The sequence below is a fragment of the Pseudopodoces humilis genome, chromosome 12, assembly GCF_049639895.1.
Source record: "Pseudopodoces humilis isolate 2021_Gansu_Grassland_sample_001 chromosome 12, ASM4963989v1, whole genome shotgun sequence".
Taxonomy (NCBI): domain Eukaryota; kingdom Metazoa; phylum Chordata; class Aves; order Passeriformes; family Paridae; genus Pseudopodoces; species Pseudopodoces humilis.
This window is the reverse complement of record NC_142211.1, coordinates 3,530,061-3,546,376: the sequence shown is the minus strand read 5'-3', so window position 1 is coordinate 3,546,376 and position 16,316 is coordinate 3,530,061. Positions and strand designations below refer to the sequence as shown.

The following is a 16,316-nucleotide window of genomic DNA, read 5'->3' as shown; positions in this document are numbered from 1 at the left end:
GAGCAATGCAAGTCTTTTCAGGGATAGTAGCATGGGGGGGTGGGCGTGGCAACCATGGCACAAATTTGTCCTGTAAAGTCAGCATCAATCACTCCTGGATGCACAAAGATCCCCTGTAGGGTCGCACTACATCTTCTCACAAGCAGTGCACTTAATCCTTGACCCAGTGGGCCAAATGCATCCAGGGGAACTTTATACACACGACTAGAATCTAGTGTGGCTGTTGCTGTGGTGTATACATCCACCCCAGCAGCTCCTTGGGTTCTGTCACTAAGCTGGCTGAGTAGGCCTGTGCAGGAGCTGTGCCCTGGGAACTCATTTGTGTCAGAGCGCAGTTCCCTTGTGTGCTCCTTCTCACATTTCCCGAATCCATCAAAAGCTGACCATTGGCATGGTATCTGGATTTACATTGGTTCGCAAAATTACCCGGCTTGTTACATCTAGCACACAAGAAATTACCCTTTCCTTTTTTCTTCTGCTTCACCTGTTGAGCCTTACTCTGAGCATCTTTTTGCTTCCGGGAACCACCCTGATGGCCCGCTTGTTTTGATGTAAGAGCAGCAGCCAAAGCAGACATTTTGTGGTCTACAGAGCCTACTTTGGCACATGCTTGGACCATCTCTGTTATTGAGAGGTCCCCTGGAAGAGCCTCTATGATCTTTCTGCAGTCTTCATTAGCATTATCCCTTGCTAGTTGTTTACACAGGAGCTGTCTCAGGTTCTCATCCTCAACCTGTTTCTCCAAGGCCACTTCTATTTTCTCAACAAATGGCAAGAATGGTTCCTTTAAGCCTTGAGTGACTGTCACATATCGTGCCCTGGGAGCAGCTGTTTCTATAGTCTTCAGCAATGCTCCAATACCAATTTTCTGTCCCTGTTCAAGGAATCTAGGGTCCCAACGGGCCTAGAGATCAGGACTGGAATAATCACTTGTTCCTATAAGGACCTCCAGTTTAACACCACGTCTGGGATCATGTGCAGGCAAACACATGTTCTCATCTGCAGCCCTTTGAGCCATCTGCCTCCAATTATCCTCAAAGACTCTAAATTGCACAGGCTGGAACAACAATTGAGCCAGGTATCTAATATCAAATGGAGCAAGCAGATCCGTGTTTATCACCCTGATAATCTGCATGACTTTGGAAGAGCCAAGTCCGTAATCTGCCACTTTACTTTGTATATCCTGTACTACCTTCCATGAGATCACATCATGCCTTTCAGTCAGTCCCGTGTTCGGGGCAGCCTTAAACACAGGGAAGGCTTGGACAGCCCCTTGTGGTGCGCCACTGGCTTCCTGATCCGTCTGTATCCCTTCACCTGAGCCCGAGGCAACTCCCGGTCCTCCCTCTATCTCCCTCTCCCCAGCACCCATGCCGTTAATAATTCCGGTTCTGGGCGTTCCCAGCCTTTCGAGTAATTCCCAATCGCCCATTTCCAAAGCTTGATGTTTCACCGTGTCCCAAAAGCATCCTGGGTGCTTTGGACGCACAGTCTCCTGACGGGGTGGGAGTGTCCAGAGATGGCTCTGGGATGGTTTCGCAGTTTGCCAGTTCTGGGCGCAGGAAGCAGAGGAAGGCGGGCTGGCCAGAGACGCAGAGGCAGGGGGGGCAACCGCTGCAGGCACTGCGGGCTGTTGCTCGAAAACCACAGAAGGCACGGAGGCAAGGCAGCTGCAATGGGTAGGGGGAAGAGGCCGTACCGGCACAGGCGTAGGCCCCGTAGCTGGCAGTGAAGGCGCCAAGGGGGCAAGCGGTCTGAAGCGGCTACCCTGGCAAAGCTGGTCCATTTGCGGGCCCCGTGGATGGACGCGGGGGGGCCAAAAGCCCGTCTCCCCCTGCCACGCCGGTGGTCCACTGCGGGGACTGCTCTACTGTCCCTTGCAATGCAGGAGAACGGGATACAGAAGGTGTGGGGGTGTTGGAGTCTGGAATACTGTGTGCCCTTGTTTCTGATACTTAGTTCTAAGATCCAGAAAAACACTGAATTTCATATAATATGAAATTCATGAGCATGTTTTCATGGTGATACATGAAAACAAATGTTAAAGTTAGATGGAAAAAGCTAAAAGTGTGTGTAGATTAGAAAGTTTTTTTTTAATCACTGGATGAAAAAGTTAGTTTAGAGAACAGGAGACAAGATGGAGGATTTAGGGTGTTGACTCTTGTCCTTCTTCTTTCTTCTTCATGTTCTTCTCCTAGAGGTTTTTGGGTAATAGTAAGTGATTGGATAGAGAATGCCGCAGTGCATCACAGAGGTGATGGGTCATTGGGTCATTAAGAAAAAAAAATATACTTGTCTATTGTTAATTGGGTAAAAATAAGTATAAAGATAGAAGAACCGTGTATTTTAGGGCCATTTTGTGCATCAGACACGAAGTGTGCCACAAGGCCTTGTTTGTACCATCAGAAGAAAGAAACGTACCAGATTGCAAAGATTAACCTTGTGTAGCCAGCCTGGAGAGACCTGTTAAGTTTTGTGATGACCTTCTAATAAACACGAGAAACAAGATTCTAACGTGCTCGGGAGTTTTCTTTGAATCATAAGAACTGAGATAAGCAGGGCTCCCCACGAGGGAGGATCCCAAAAGAATTCAGTCCAAAGGAGGCTGAGAAATCCAAGAATAAGAAGGAAAATACAGAAGAGATGCAGCAGAAACAGAGAAACAGAAAAAGGATTTTTTAGAGAAAAGTTACATGGGGGGGGGGCAAAGGGAACCATCCACAGCAAAGGCCCTCCTGTGGCCGCTCGCAGTGCCAATGAAGGCGCTGTGGAGGGAGCAGGCAGAGGCGGACATTCACCGTTTCCCCGTCGCTTCTCTGTTGGTGGAGCTTGCATGTTCAACTCCGCGGGTGACGGATACCTTGGCCTCACAAACTCTTGGGGAGAGGGATATTTTGGGGGCACGGAGTCCCGTGGCGAGAGATACTGGCTCTGCCCACGTCCAAAGTTCCCTGAGGCTCTGGGCAGAGCCGAGGAAGCGCGACACTGCTCGTCCCCGGTCCCATCCTCCAGCCTCTCATTGTATACAGAAGAGACATCCCCAGCATCCGAATCTTCCATCCCAGCATCACTATCCCCAGACTGGCACTGCTCCAACACTTTAAAGCGTGTGTTCCAGGTGGTCGCCAGGCTATACACGCTGGTATCTCCTTCAGTTAACTCAGACCATATACTGTTGCTGGTGATTTTGGTCTCCTCAGGGCTGAGCCCCTTGGGATACTCCCTCACGGAAAGTTTCCTTAGTTCTGTTTCAGGAAGGATACTCCAAAGGCTCGTTTGCTTCTTGTTTCTCGTGCTTATTAATATATATCAAAAGACTTGGCAGGTCTTCCCCAGACTTTCTGCTCAAGTTCAACCCACCATCGCTTGGCTCAAGTTGGCTTGAAAAGCACAAAATGGCTTCGAACTACACAGCTTTTTTATCTTTATACTTATTCTCACCCAATTAACTATAGACATGTAAATTATTTTTCTTAGTGACCCAATGACCCAACACTTGCATGCTGCATTGTGGAATTCTCTATCCAATCACCTACTACTACCCAAAAACCTCTAGAAGAAGAAGATGAAGAGAAAGAAGAAGGAAAAAAGACAACACCCTAAACCCTCCATCTTGTCTTCTGTTTTCTAAACTAGTTTATACTCTAAACTAACTTTTTCACCCAGTGACTGAAGAAAAGTCTCTAATCTACACATTTACACTTTTAGTTTTTCTATTTAACAGTTGTTTTCATGGTGTTAAATGAAATTCAGTGTTTTCTTGGATGTCAGAGCTAGGCATCAGAGACAAGGGCACACTCTGTGCCCCAGACTCCAACAATATATGGTCTCCCACTGACAGCCAAACGTCAAGATCAAAGGCATTATTGATGGTTACTCTAAAACCTTGCGCTTTTGCCCACTTGAACAAAGCGCACATAGAGTTTTCAGAATTATTGAGTCCCATGTGTGGCAAAGTGTCCTGCCACGTGGAGAAGACAAGTTGATCATCAGTTTAACACCGGTTCCCCATTGTGAGAACCGTCTACCTTGACGGCCTGTGAATGCAATTACGCAAATGCAGTGGCTTAACCTAGGACTTCAAGCTCTAGCTACGTCGAGATAAGCCGTTCCAGTCCCACTCACGGGCAGGCCCCACTATCCCATGGTCTGAAAGACCAGCTCCTTCCAGGAGAGCGCGGGAGATTTATCACTTACCTCTCGCAGGAGGAAGCAGGTGACACATTTTCAGTCGCGGCTTCAATGCACGTCACCGTCCACCAGATGTCGCTCTAGATTAGGAACAGCTAAGAAGCACAACACAACTCTCTTGTGAGGTGAACAGGAGAGCAAGGTTTATTACCTCAGATCTTTTATAGACTGATAGGCAAAAGTACAGAAAGATAAAACTTATTGGTTAGTAAACCAACACATCACCATCATTGGTCAGTGGTGTACACCCCGCCTCGACCTTCTCTTGCAAGAAAACAAGAAACTGACAAACAACACCTGCAAGGCTGTCTTCTATCTCTGAGGATTGCTTTAATTCCTCCTTATGATTTCCCAGGCCACTTTCTCAGGTGAGACTGAGAAAGTTATGCGGCCTGCTTTTCCACAGAAGCTGTGCTTTCTGCTCACATGTAGCATCCATACCATACTGATTTTATTAAACCAACTAACAACAAGAAATTCTTTAATCAGATATGAAAATCAAATTGTTAGTACAATTTTACTTTTACACAACCCATGCTTGCATTTTGTTCATGGGAAAAACAGAGTGTAGAAATATGTTTTTCCTAACTGTAGAATGCAAATTGTGAAATTTGTCTACAATGGGGTGGTCATGATGTCGTGGTTTTAAAGCAGTAGCTAAAAAATCACTAGAAAACTTATTCATTTCTTGCTGTGAGATATGGATCAGAAAAAAGAGTAAAACAGATTTAAAACTTCAAAGGAACAAAGACAGTTTATTAACAAAACTACAAGAATAAGAACACTAGAATAAAACTTCTAGAAACCTTCTTTTCTCTTAACTATCTAACTATTCTCTTGTTTACATAATAACATAGAGACAAAAAAACCTGGTGGTTAAAACAGTCTCAATTTGGCTATAGTCTTAAGATCACAACTACTTCACCATTTGCTTAAATCTACACTTCGAAATACTCCATTCCCCCTAATATACTCTGTCATGAATTAAAGGAGTTTTTTCAGAACACTATTGTCCATCTCCATAGCTTTAACAGAAAAATATTTCAGCTTATTAAAGCATCTTCTTATTTCTCTCTCCATCTTAAGTTTAATTCTTTTCTTCACTGTCTTTGATAGTTTATGTTGTCTCTTTACCTGTTGATCACTCTCTCTTGCCTTCTTCCTGGAAAAAAGATTAAATCTGCAAGTCTCATCTGGGTAGTAAAAAAGTTAAAGTCTTGCTCAAGCCGCAGGTGTTCATGGTGCCAGGTTTCAGCTCAGCGGTGCTTAGAGCTAGGGACTCCCCTGGGAAAAACTTCGGCCACCCTGGAGGCTTCCTGAGAGGCTGCAGCAGAGCTCGGCCTGGCCTGGGCCCAGGAGAAACTCCTCAGGCTTCATCTCATGGCTTGGGAACTGTGGCAGGCCCAGCCCAGCCCCTGCCCGGGCCACATGGCCTGGGCAGGAGCCAGGGGGCCAGCTGGAGTTCTGCTGCCTTTTTACAGCTGGAAACAAAGAGAGCAAAGAAATTCTAGGGCTTAGGTCTTAAGGTGGTGTTCACAAGTTGATCTCACTTTTCAATGGTCAAAATTACTGTCAATTCTCAGAAGTGACCAGTTATTGGCCAGGAGAAAACTCTCATCAGCCTCCAGCAGCCTAAACTTCTTCAGGTGTTTCTCTTTGTTTTCCCTAAATGCCAATCCAACACACATGGATAGAACAGTATATACTTCTAGACATACCTATACCTAACCTGAATTTGTTTACAGTGGTACTGCACAACATCACATTTATGGGAAAGAGTGAATTATCACAGATGAGAGTAGAAATCAACACATACCATCTCCAAAGGGAATGGAAACATCATTTCAATAGGATGCTGAATTCAAAATAACCCTAAATGCATGACAGCAGTTTTACACGTTGTAAGCTATGTTGAGGAAAAAGTGTTGCAAACTATGCAAAAGAGAAAAACAACGTACATACCCATTCTTTTAAGTGTGAGTGCTGGCATACCTTTAAAATATGCCATCCAATGCTTTCAAACTGCCTTTGGACAGACCTCAACTCTTGATTGAGCTTGGTCCTTCAATTCAAAATTGTTGCTGAAGAACCATATTTAACAACTCAGCCTCCTATTGAACTTTTTCCTCTCAACCGTAACATTATCCCCTACTTAATAAAAAATACAGGTCAAGAGTAAATGTTATTTAACCTGACATGGTCTCTTAAACAAGTTGAGGTCTTGATACAGAGTAATGTTTCCATAATCCAACCAGCTTGCTCACCATTCCTGACAGCCTCCCATGCAGGATGGACAGCATGGTTGCATAAACAAGCCCTCACTCCAGGCAAACCAGGACGGATGTGACTGGCATCGGCGACGTGCCTCAGGGGAGACAAAGAGTTACATTGTCCCACCCCAAACCCCTTGTGAAGGGCGGCCCAGGTGTTCTGATTTGGTTTGAGTCCCTGGGGGGTTCTCCCTTGGTGTGTTTCTAATGGTCCCTGACCCTGAACTCCACCCTCAAGTGTGGAGACCCTTAAGAGTTGTGTCTCTCAAAAACCCCGGCTCTGCCTTTGTTCGGGGCTCTCTGTTCTGGATCTGAGTTTGTTCCCATGCTGAATAAATGGTTTCATGAACAAAGGCCCGTCTCGTTGGTGCTCCATGCTGGTCCCCAGAATCCTACTGCTTCCCTGGACGAGATCCTGAGGTTGCTGACTGCAACAGGCATCCTGAAACAGGATTGGGAATTCTAAATGGCATAGACCAAGGTATTAATAAAAAAAAATAGTCACAATAATTAATGACCTAAATAAACTGAAACACCCTCTACGATCTTCCCTTTTGTCTTTAGCTTCTAATGGAAATAGTGCCTCAGTGGGAGGGAATTAGTGAAAAAGACCATCAGTTGATCACAGATGCATGTAGCATAATCCAAAACAATGTTTCTTTGGCTCTTAGTTGTATCCAAGCTCAACTGTGGATACAATCAATGACAGCTGCAATCATAAGGGAAGGTGAAAAAAAGTACCCTACTCATTGAAATTCGAAAGGTAATTTGGGGTAATACAATTGAATTTGAACAAAAATTCCAAGCCTGGTGGTACTTGATTTCACATATAATCCCATCAGCAGCACATCACAGCTTTTGTGTTACCAAGACACAATGCTTTGGTATATGATATATACCAAAACATTGCATTAGGATTAAGCCACAATGGAACTATATCTGCTGGAGCATAGAGTATGGGCCCTACAAGATGCAAATAAAGGGCAGACTATTGATGCACGCATTGAACAAAAGCAGCAAGGATTCATTTGTAAAATTAAGACCATCAAAGCTCAAGACATTTGTCTTGACACTGAGCAAAATGTTTGTCATTTTGAGATTCATCCCAATGAAAACTTGGAAATGGTACTTCTGTATATTGGTAAAGGATGCACTTGTATGAGAACCCCTTATGATTTTGTATTTGTAACATTACTGTAGATATAAGTAATCACTCTAATATCTGTAGCTGTAACTTTGTTGATATTACAACATGGTGAAATCAGAAAGTACCTTGGATTTGACTAGCATAAGAGATCTGATAGCCAGGATGCCTTGGCAAGAACAAACAGAGGTTTGAAGATTGCAAGAATGAATCGATGTTGAAATACACATGTATGTCTGTATGGTTTTTTTTATGTTTAACTCAATCAGCGTAGTAAAAAATTTATTAGCTTTCCTAGAATGGTATATAAGCTTATGTAGCCCACAGTAAAATCAGATTCTGATCACCAAGTCAGCTGTCCCTGTTGATATATTTTATATATTAGTAAAGGCCTGTATGCACAAACCAGCCTTTGAAATAAGTCGCAATATTAAGGGCTAAAATCCTTGAAACTTGCCTGCAGAAGAGAGAGTAAAGCAAAACAATATTCTTGTGTACAAGGGAAAATATGTAAACTGTGTGTGTTAGCCAATAGTAGCTTGCTCTGCCCGCGGACCCTGTAGAACCCTATAAAAGGTGTGCTAAAGATAGAAATAAACGGCGTTCATGATTACTTCTGTGAAGGCTGGTGAATAAGCTGGCGGTCTCTCAATATGCCCCCGTCTCTCTTCATTGCCTAGATTACAAGATATGATTTTAGCCAGACTGTAAAAATTGGTAGGATATACAGTATAACTATACTCTGATTTGAGATTTGCTGCCTACTCCCATGGTATCAATCTCACTCTGGTAAAGAAACTGTTACAACATGAAGACCTGAAACAAGCCCAAGAAAATGGACAGAAGACTTTGACTACTGTCCATAATAATGTAGGAAAAATACATTGCATGATGAACATCCATTTGTCACCAAGAGCTACTAGAATTCTCAACTGAGTGCTTCATCCTGTTGTCATTTTGTTGATGCTAACCCTTCTTCTTTTTGTTCTAGTAATTGTATTGTATGTTAAAGTTTGGATGATTATGAAACAATTAGCCTACCTGCTACCGCCATTAATACTAGACAGCCCTAGGGTTACAAACACACTAGACAATCCTCAGGGTATAAAAGCATAAAAAAATCTCAAACTCAATTTGGATATTGTGGAATTCGAGCGACTATAATCACAGGGTGGATTACGTGGAAAGATGGCTGGGGGTAAAATTAGAGGAAATTAAGAAGTCATATTCACATCCAAACAGAAGTAATAACAGTTCAGAAAATATAAAATTTATTATTATAAAATGTAAAATATGGTTGCTGCTCCCTGGATGGAATGTGGTTGGCATGCTTGAGACCCATTCCACAGTGATTCCCCACACCCACAGTCTGCAATTATAGCACCTGCTGAGGGGGATGGAACAGAGGCTGGAGCAGAGTGGAAACACCGCAGCCAGGTGCAGACATGTGTAGTGGTTTAGATTTGCCAATTTCGTTTTCCCGGCCAACGCACCAAATAAATGTCGTGGTTTTAAAGCAGTAACTAAAAAAAATACTAGAAAACTTACTTATTTCTTGCTGTGAGATATGGATTAGAACAAGAGCAAAACAGGCTTAAAACTTCAAAGGAATAAAGAAAGTTTATTAACAAAACCACAAGAATAAAAACACCAGAGTAAACCTCCAGAAAACCCCTTTATCCCCCACTACCCAACCATTCCCTTATTCACATGACAACATAGAGACAAAAAACTTTGGAATTTTGGTGTTTAAAACAGTCCCAATTCCGGTTAGAGTCTTTTCATCAGCCTTTGTAGAGAAACAGAAGTCTTCTTCTGTTAATCTATGGAGTTTTTCACGAGAAAACTATTTCTGTTATAGCTTTCTATTTCTCTGATGCCAGCTGCCTGGAAATCCTGTCATCAGTTCACTCCTTCCATTTCACATCACTCTGAGGTGTGTATGGGTCAATGAGTCTAGGGATGTCATTTTTAAGGATGAGTTATTCAAAGGCAAAAGTTCTCTTCATCTGTCTCTGTGAGCTTCTCTGGAAACAGTTTTCTCATTGCTTCTCAAGGCCCCAAATCTTCAACTATTACTTCGCCTCTCTCTGTTCCAGCACCTCACTGTATCACAATTACTCCACCTTTTGCTCAAAATCCACACTTTGACACTCTATTCCTCCTTATATACTCTGTCGTGAATTAAAGGAGTTTTTTTCAGAACACTATTGTCCATCTCCATAGCTTTAACAGAAAAATATTTCAGCTTATAAAGCATCTCCTTATTCTCTCTTCCCCATCTAAAATTTAACTCTTTTCTTCACTGTCTTCTTCATGTTGATTGTCTCTCTCTCTCTCTCTCTCTGTCTCTCTGGGAAAAAGGAGTAATCTGTACATTTTATCTAGGTAGTAAAAGAATTAAAGTCTTGGAAAAGCTGCAAGTGTTCATGGTGTCAGGTTTCAGTCCAGCAGCAGAAACTACAAACCAAGCCAGGCCGGCCGGCTCCGTTTCCCTCCCCCCACCCCCGCAGCCTTGGGGGGGGGGGGGAAGGCCGAGACAGAGCCTTGTTACCTTTTCAGAAGCCGGAAACCAAAGAGAGCAAAAGAACTCTGGCTTTACATCTTAAGGTGGTGTTCACAAGTTGATCTCACTTTTCGATGGTTAAAACTGCTGTCAATTCTTAGAAATGACCAACAATTGGTCAGGAGAAAAGTCTCCCATCAGCCACCAGCAGCTTCAACTTCCTTAGCTCCCAAAGCTATCTTAAAGGTAAAGTCACCCTATGACAACATGATTTTCTGAGCCCGAGAGTTTCAGGCTCTTAATGGCTGATCTGTTTCCCAAGGGAAAGTCTTTTGGGAAACTTTTTCTCTCTCAAGGACTGTCACACTATATTAGGGACAGCAGAAAGTATGACACTGACTCTCTGCCTGGGTTGCACAATAGAGCAAGTTTTATTATTCCAGATCTTCTTTAATAGACAGGTCCGAGAGGTAAAACTCTCATTGGTCATTAAACTAACACATCACCATCATTGGACAACTGGAATACCACCCCTTGACTGTTTCTTGTAAGAAAACAACAAAGGTCTAAACAACACCTGCAAAGGTTGTTGTCCTTCTCCAAGGACTGTTTAGATTCCTCCTTATGCTTTCTCAGGCCAGAGTGAGAACCTTGTGTGACTTAGTTTCACACAGGCTCTGTGCTCCCTGCCTGCTTTCAGCATCCATAAAGGACTGTTGTGTAAATAAGATTTTAGTTCTCAAAACAATGACAAAGATGTTCTGAGATGTTTTTTTCTCTTATCCCACCAATGGGATGAGAGAGGTGCTGTTCCTTGTACCAATCAGTTTAACCTGTATCGGAACACCTTATAAAAAGGGTTGAAAACCCCAAAATAAAGGCTTTTGCCTCCTTGGAAATGAAATCTTGGCTGCTGTGATATTGAACCCTCGCTTCCTACTTCATGTCCTCTAGTGACAGCCAGGCTCTGTTGAAATCCTTCCAGGGAGGGGAACTCAATTGTACTTTGCAGCTCATAAACCACATAGCACCTGTCAAGCAAGGGAGATGGATATCTTGCTGCTAAGCCAAAAACTGTGGTGAAATTGTTCTCATCAAATGAACTTGGGTCATTATAGCCTAATTGTAATGTTAGAGCACACCTCCATCACAAAGTTACCCACCTCCAAGGTACAAACACCCCTCACTGGGAATGTGCTCTTTATTTTTTAACTGTATCTTTAAAAGAGAAGTGAGAGAATTTTACATCACTCAGTAACAAAGGTATATGCATGACTAGAGTCACTCAAGCTTCACCTAAACATAGAGAAATAATATAAAAATAAGTCCAGAATGGGGGGAAAGTTAGGGAAGACTCCATCATAACTGCTGGGATCAGTTGATAGGCTGAACCTGTCTTATTTTCCATAGGGATGCCTGTTGGGTAAGAACCATACTTTATGCACACTGAATACTTTTATTGGGGATTAGAGCTTGTCTGTGTATTGCTTTGAATTTGTTTTTGAAGTCAGAAACTATCACTGGCAATCCTCAAACCCTAACCTGTCACAATTTTATATTAATAGAGTATGAACTTTTAGAGTGAGTCCTTCAAGGGCAATGGGCAACATGCTTGAATACAGTGAAAGACCTGCTAAGGGGTCTCCCTTATGCTGTTGGTATATTTCCCTGAATAAGTCAGTCAAACTACACTCTGATCCAGCCGGACTGTTCAGCGAAGGGTCCCCATAATGGGATGCTGACAGATAAATCAAACACTAAAGGTTGAGTAAATCTCCTTTTCACATGACAACCACCCACCAGTTAGTTTTGTGATTCCTTTTTGCTGTAAAGTAAGCAAGGTCACTGGGCATCTTTTATAAAGTGTGAAACCCACAGGTCAGGTTATACAGAACAAGGCCAAGGCATCACCACAATTTCATTTCATACTGCTAGCAGCCCCATAGCTTTTTTTTCCCCTCCAAATGATAATTAAATCAGAGATGAAAATATTAAGATTGGCCTTGCTAAAAGTGTTTGAAATGTTTATTCAGACCTCAGAAAATATTTTCCATTTCCATTACAGAGCTACAGGCTAAATTTGAAGGGACTGCAACAAGGGACCTTTAAATCACATATTCTGAATTTCTAGAAATTTTTATCCTTTTATCAACATACTTGTGCACTAAGCTTATGTAGAAATCCTGAATGGGAAATCACTGTACATTGAGGAGTTAGTGATCCACAATACAGTTAACCCACCTAGGCCCAGGCCGTTGCTGTGCTGTGTGGCGCATACACCTTGACCTTCAGACCTGCCTTGAGCTGCACAAATCATTTGTCTGCATGATAAACTCAGCCAGATCATGGTACAAGAGGAGCCTGCAGGCAGCTCCCACTTAGTATCAACCATTATACCTTGCCTTTATCTAAAAATTCAAGAAGTTCTCACACAAATATCTTCCCTATTTTCCAATAGAAATATTGAATAGAATTGTTTCTTTTTAAGAAAATCCTACAATAGCTTGAATAACCAAAATGGAGTACCTACCACCTCCATGCATGGGATCTGAGTCTACACAGTAGAGATGGCACTGTAGCCATTTGGTGCTACACCACTTGGAGTTCCCAGCATCTAAAAGGATGTAAGTTTATCTATATTATTTTTCTCTTTCTTCACACTGTTAGCTCCAATAAATAGTGTGGGTACACATTTTGTGGCAATTGGGAATGGGGCTGTGGACAAGCCTCATCCTCAATGGGCTACAACTGTGTAGGACAAGTGAACAGTATTTAAGGTAAAGAAACATGGAATGCTGAGATGTATTGACCAATCACAGAAGGGTAGCAAGGGCACACAGGTGGAATGCATGTAAGATGAAGAGTGTCACTCTATTGGGAACGGCGAGAAGAACGACACAGACTATCTTGTGAGGTGAACAAGAGAGCAAGGTTTATTACCTCAGATCTTCTTTTATAGACTGATAGGCAAAAGTACAGAAAGGTAAAACCCTTATTGTTCAGTAAACTAACACATTACCATCATTGGTCAGTGGGGTACACCCCGCCTCGACCTTCTCTTGCAAGAAAACAAGAAACTGACAAACAGCACCTGCAAAGCTGTCTTCTATCTCTGAGGATTGTTTTGATTCCTCCTTATGATTTCCCAGGCCGCTTTCTCAGGCAAAACTGAGAAAGTTATGCGGCCTGTTTTTCCATAGGCACTGTGCTCCCTGCTTTTGCTCATAGTTAGCATCCATAGAAGAGTATAAAAGGTTGCACTGGAAGACAATAAAGTGCTGATGCATGAAGCTTTCTTTGGTGTTGTACCTCTACTGTCAAAATAGCATTTTAAATTATACTTTGCAGAGTCCAAGTGCCTTTTGTAATGGGATCATAACAGGCCAGCACTTCTTGGTACGAAACATTTGGCATAGTCAGGAGGATCAAGTGAGAAATACCTTTCATAAGGAAGAATAGTGAAAAAGAGAAGCTGGATTCTTGGCTGGTCCTGCAAACAACTGGGGGGGGGGAGGCATTTTCAAGGTATGTAGCCCAGGTAGCTTCAACAACAGATTGAAAAAGTGAGGAGGAATTGTCTGAATGCCTCATCTGAGCTGAAGTATTATCTTGTCTTAGAAAGCAGGGGTTGGGGAATGGAAAAGGCAAGGAATATTTGCTCTGTCTTTGGTTGTTATTAACACGCTTGATATGGACATGGTGGAGTTCAGAGCTGATGCAAAATGAACTGCATGAATCAGAATCATGGTGGTTGGAAGACACCTTTAAGATCATCAAGTCCAACCATCCACTCAGCAGTACCCTCAGTACCCTTGTAATCCCTAAGCCATTAACCATATTGCCCAGTGCCAGATCCAGATGCCTCTTAAACACAATCTCCCTGGGCAACCTATTTCAATACCTGACCACCCTAACAGTGAAATTTTTTTTCTAATATTTAATCTTAATCTCCCCTGTGTCACCTTAAGGCCATTTCCTCTTTTCCTCTCATTGTAGGCATGGCAGAAGAGACTGGCCTCTACCTCACTACAACCTCCTTTCAGGTAGTTATATAAAGCAATGAGATCCTACCTGAGCCTCCTCTGCTCTAGACTAAATAACCCCATCTCCCTCAGCTGTGTTGGAGTCAGAGGCACAGAGGGTGTGCCCTTATCTCTGATACCTGGCTCTGGCACCCAAGAAAGCACTGAATTTCATATAACATCCTGAAAACAACTGTTAAGGTTAAATAGAAAAGCTAGGAGTGTAAATGTGTAAATTAGAGAGTTTCTTAGGTCACTGGGTGAAAAAGTTAAAGTTTGGAGTTTAAACTAGTTTAAAGAACAGAAGACAAGATGGAGGATTTAGAGCGTTGTCTCTTGTCCTCCTTCTTTCTTCTTCACCTTCTTCTTCTAGAGGTTTTTGGGTAGTAGTAGGTGATTGGATAGAAGATGCTGCAGTGCAGCATACAGGTGTTGGGTCATTGGGTCATTAAGAAAAATAATTTACTTGGCATCTGTTAACTGGGTAAGTAGACATATAAAAGACGTTGAAGAAGATCTTTGTTAGCCATTTTGCGCCTTTCTATCAGCGCATATAGCTCCTTGTATCTTGTATAAATGTAATGCAGATAAGAGAAAAATAAACAACCAAGTCCAAACAAGAGAAAAAACTGCCTCCGTCTCATCAATTTCAGTTCAAGGGGAGAAAGAACCTAACCACGAGTGTTTTATAGAGACAAGATGCTCCTCATAAGACATGTTCCCTAGTCCTTTCACAGATTCATTGCCCTATGCTGGACACACTCCAGCACCTCGATATCTTTTCATAAGTGAGGGGCCCAGAACTGGATGCAGTATTCAAAATGCAGCCTCGCCAGTGCTGAGTACAGGGTGATGATCACTTCCTTAGTCTTCTTGGCTACACTGAAGACTACACAGCTACAAGCTGTTGGGAGTTAAGTGTCCTTCTTTTAGTTCTTTTAGTTACCTGTGGAATTTTTACCCATTAGTTGCAGGGAAAACCTAACTGCGAATACTTGGTGGATACTTGAAGAACACAAAGAGTTTGGCCAGGCCCGGGGGGGGGGGGGGGGGGGGGGGGGAAGAGGGGCAGGAAAATAGGAGGGCGGGGACAGTTTGGTGGGCTTCTTCAGCTTCGGAGAAGGACACTTTAGGGAACAGAGCTGTTGTGGTGGAGAGAAGGGAATTTCGCCATCACCCAGACAGAGCTGCTGCTTCTTCTTCTCCTTCTTCCCTCTTCGTTGGTGGAACTCGCACCCCCTGTCCTTCCGGGACGTGTGGCAGTGACAGCCACCGCCACAGAGCTGCTGATACACCTCAGCCACCGGCCCCGGATCACTGCTCATCCCTGCTGTTCCAGCTGAGTGTTCCTCAAAGCCCTGCAGGAGCACCGGGACTGACTGCCCGAGGGGGTTTGGAAAGCAAAGCCTCTCCTCCATCCCTTCCCATCTCAGCCGACAAGGCTGTCACGGGGCCCTGGTTCTGTTTTGTTGCTAATGCTGCAGTTATTGTTGTTTGTTTGCCTTGTTATAAATACTAGTAAAGAACTGTTATTCCTATACCCAGATCTCTGCCTGAGGGCCCCTTGATTTCAGAATTATAATAGTTCGGAGGGAGGGGGTCTACATTCTCATTCCAGGGGAGGCTCCTGCCCCCCTCAGCAGACACCTGTCTTCCAAAACCGAGACACATTTTGGTGTCCAACGTGGGGCCTGAGGGCACTGAGAGAAAAAGAGCAAAAAAGGAATAACAGTTCTTAAATAACCTAACTTTTGTGTGCTAGATATAGAAACCTCGTTAAGTAGAACCATGCTGTTTAGCTTACCCAGGTTCGGGTGGCATGTGGTCACGGCTATATTTCTCCCATTTGCTGCACCTTACCTAAATATGGGTCCTATAACAAAGGCTAATGTGGCTATTATCCAGTTCGTTTTGTGGGTTGATAAGGTGAGGAATTCATGGATGTTTAACTTTCTCTGGATGGCGGGCTCACGGATTCAGAGCTATCACACACTAACTGGATGGTTTTAAGGTTGCTTTAATAATGGTACCTACTGGGAGAAAATGACAGCTGGGGAAATTTTCTCCCAACCTTTCACCCCGTTCATCAGGCCTACCCCACCAGTTTTCAAAGGGTTAAAATCTCTGGATGCTAATGACATCATACAGTGGCTGGTGTTGCTGATAACTCTGTTCTACTTAGC

At 43.2% G+C, this 16,316-nt stretch overlaps 2 pseudogenes; both read right to left on the bottom strand.

Annotated features, from left to right (window-relative positions):
* Positions 1-211: 211 nt before the first annotated feature.
* Positions 212-1,135, bottom strand: LOC148183288 (endogenous retrovirus group K member 8 Gag polyprotein-like; annotated as a pseudogene).
* A 241-nt stretch (positions 1,136-1,376) lies between these two features.
* LOC148183287 (uncharacterized) overlaps positions 1,377-16,316 on the bottom strand; it is a 66,071-nt pseudogene continuing 51,131 nt past the window's right edge.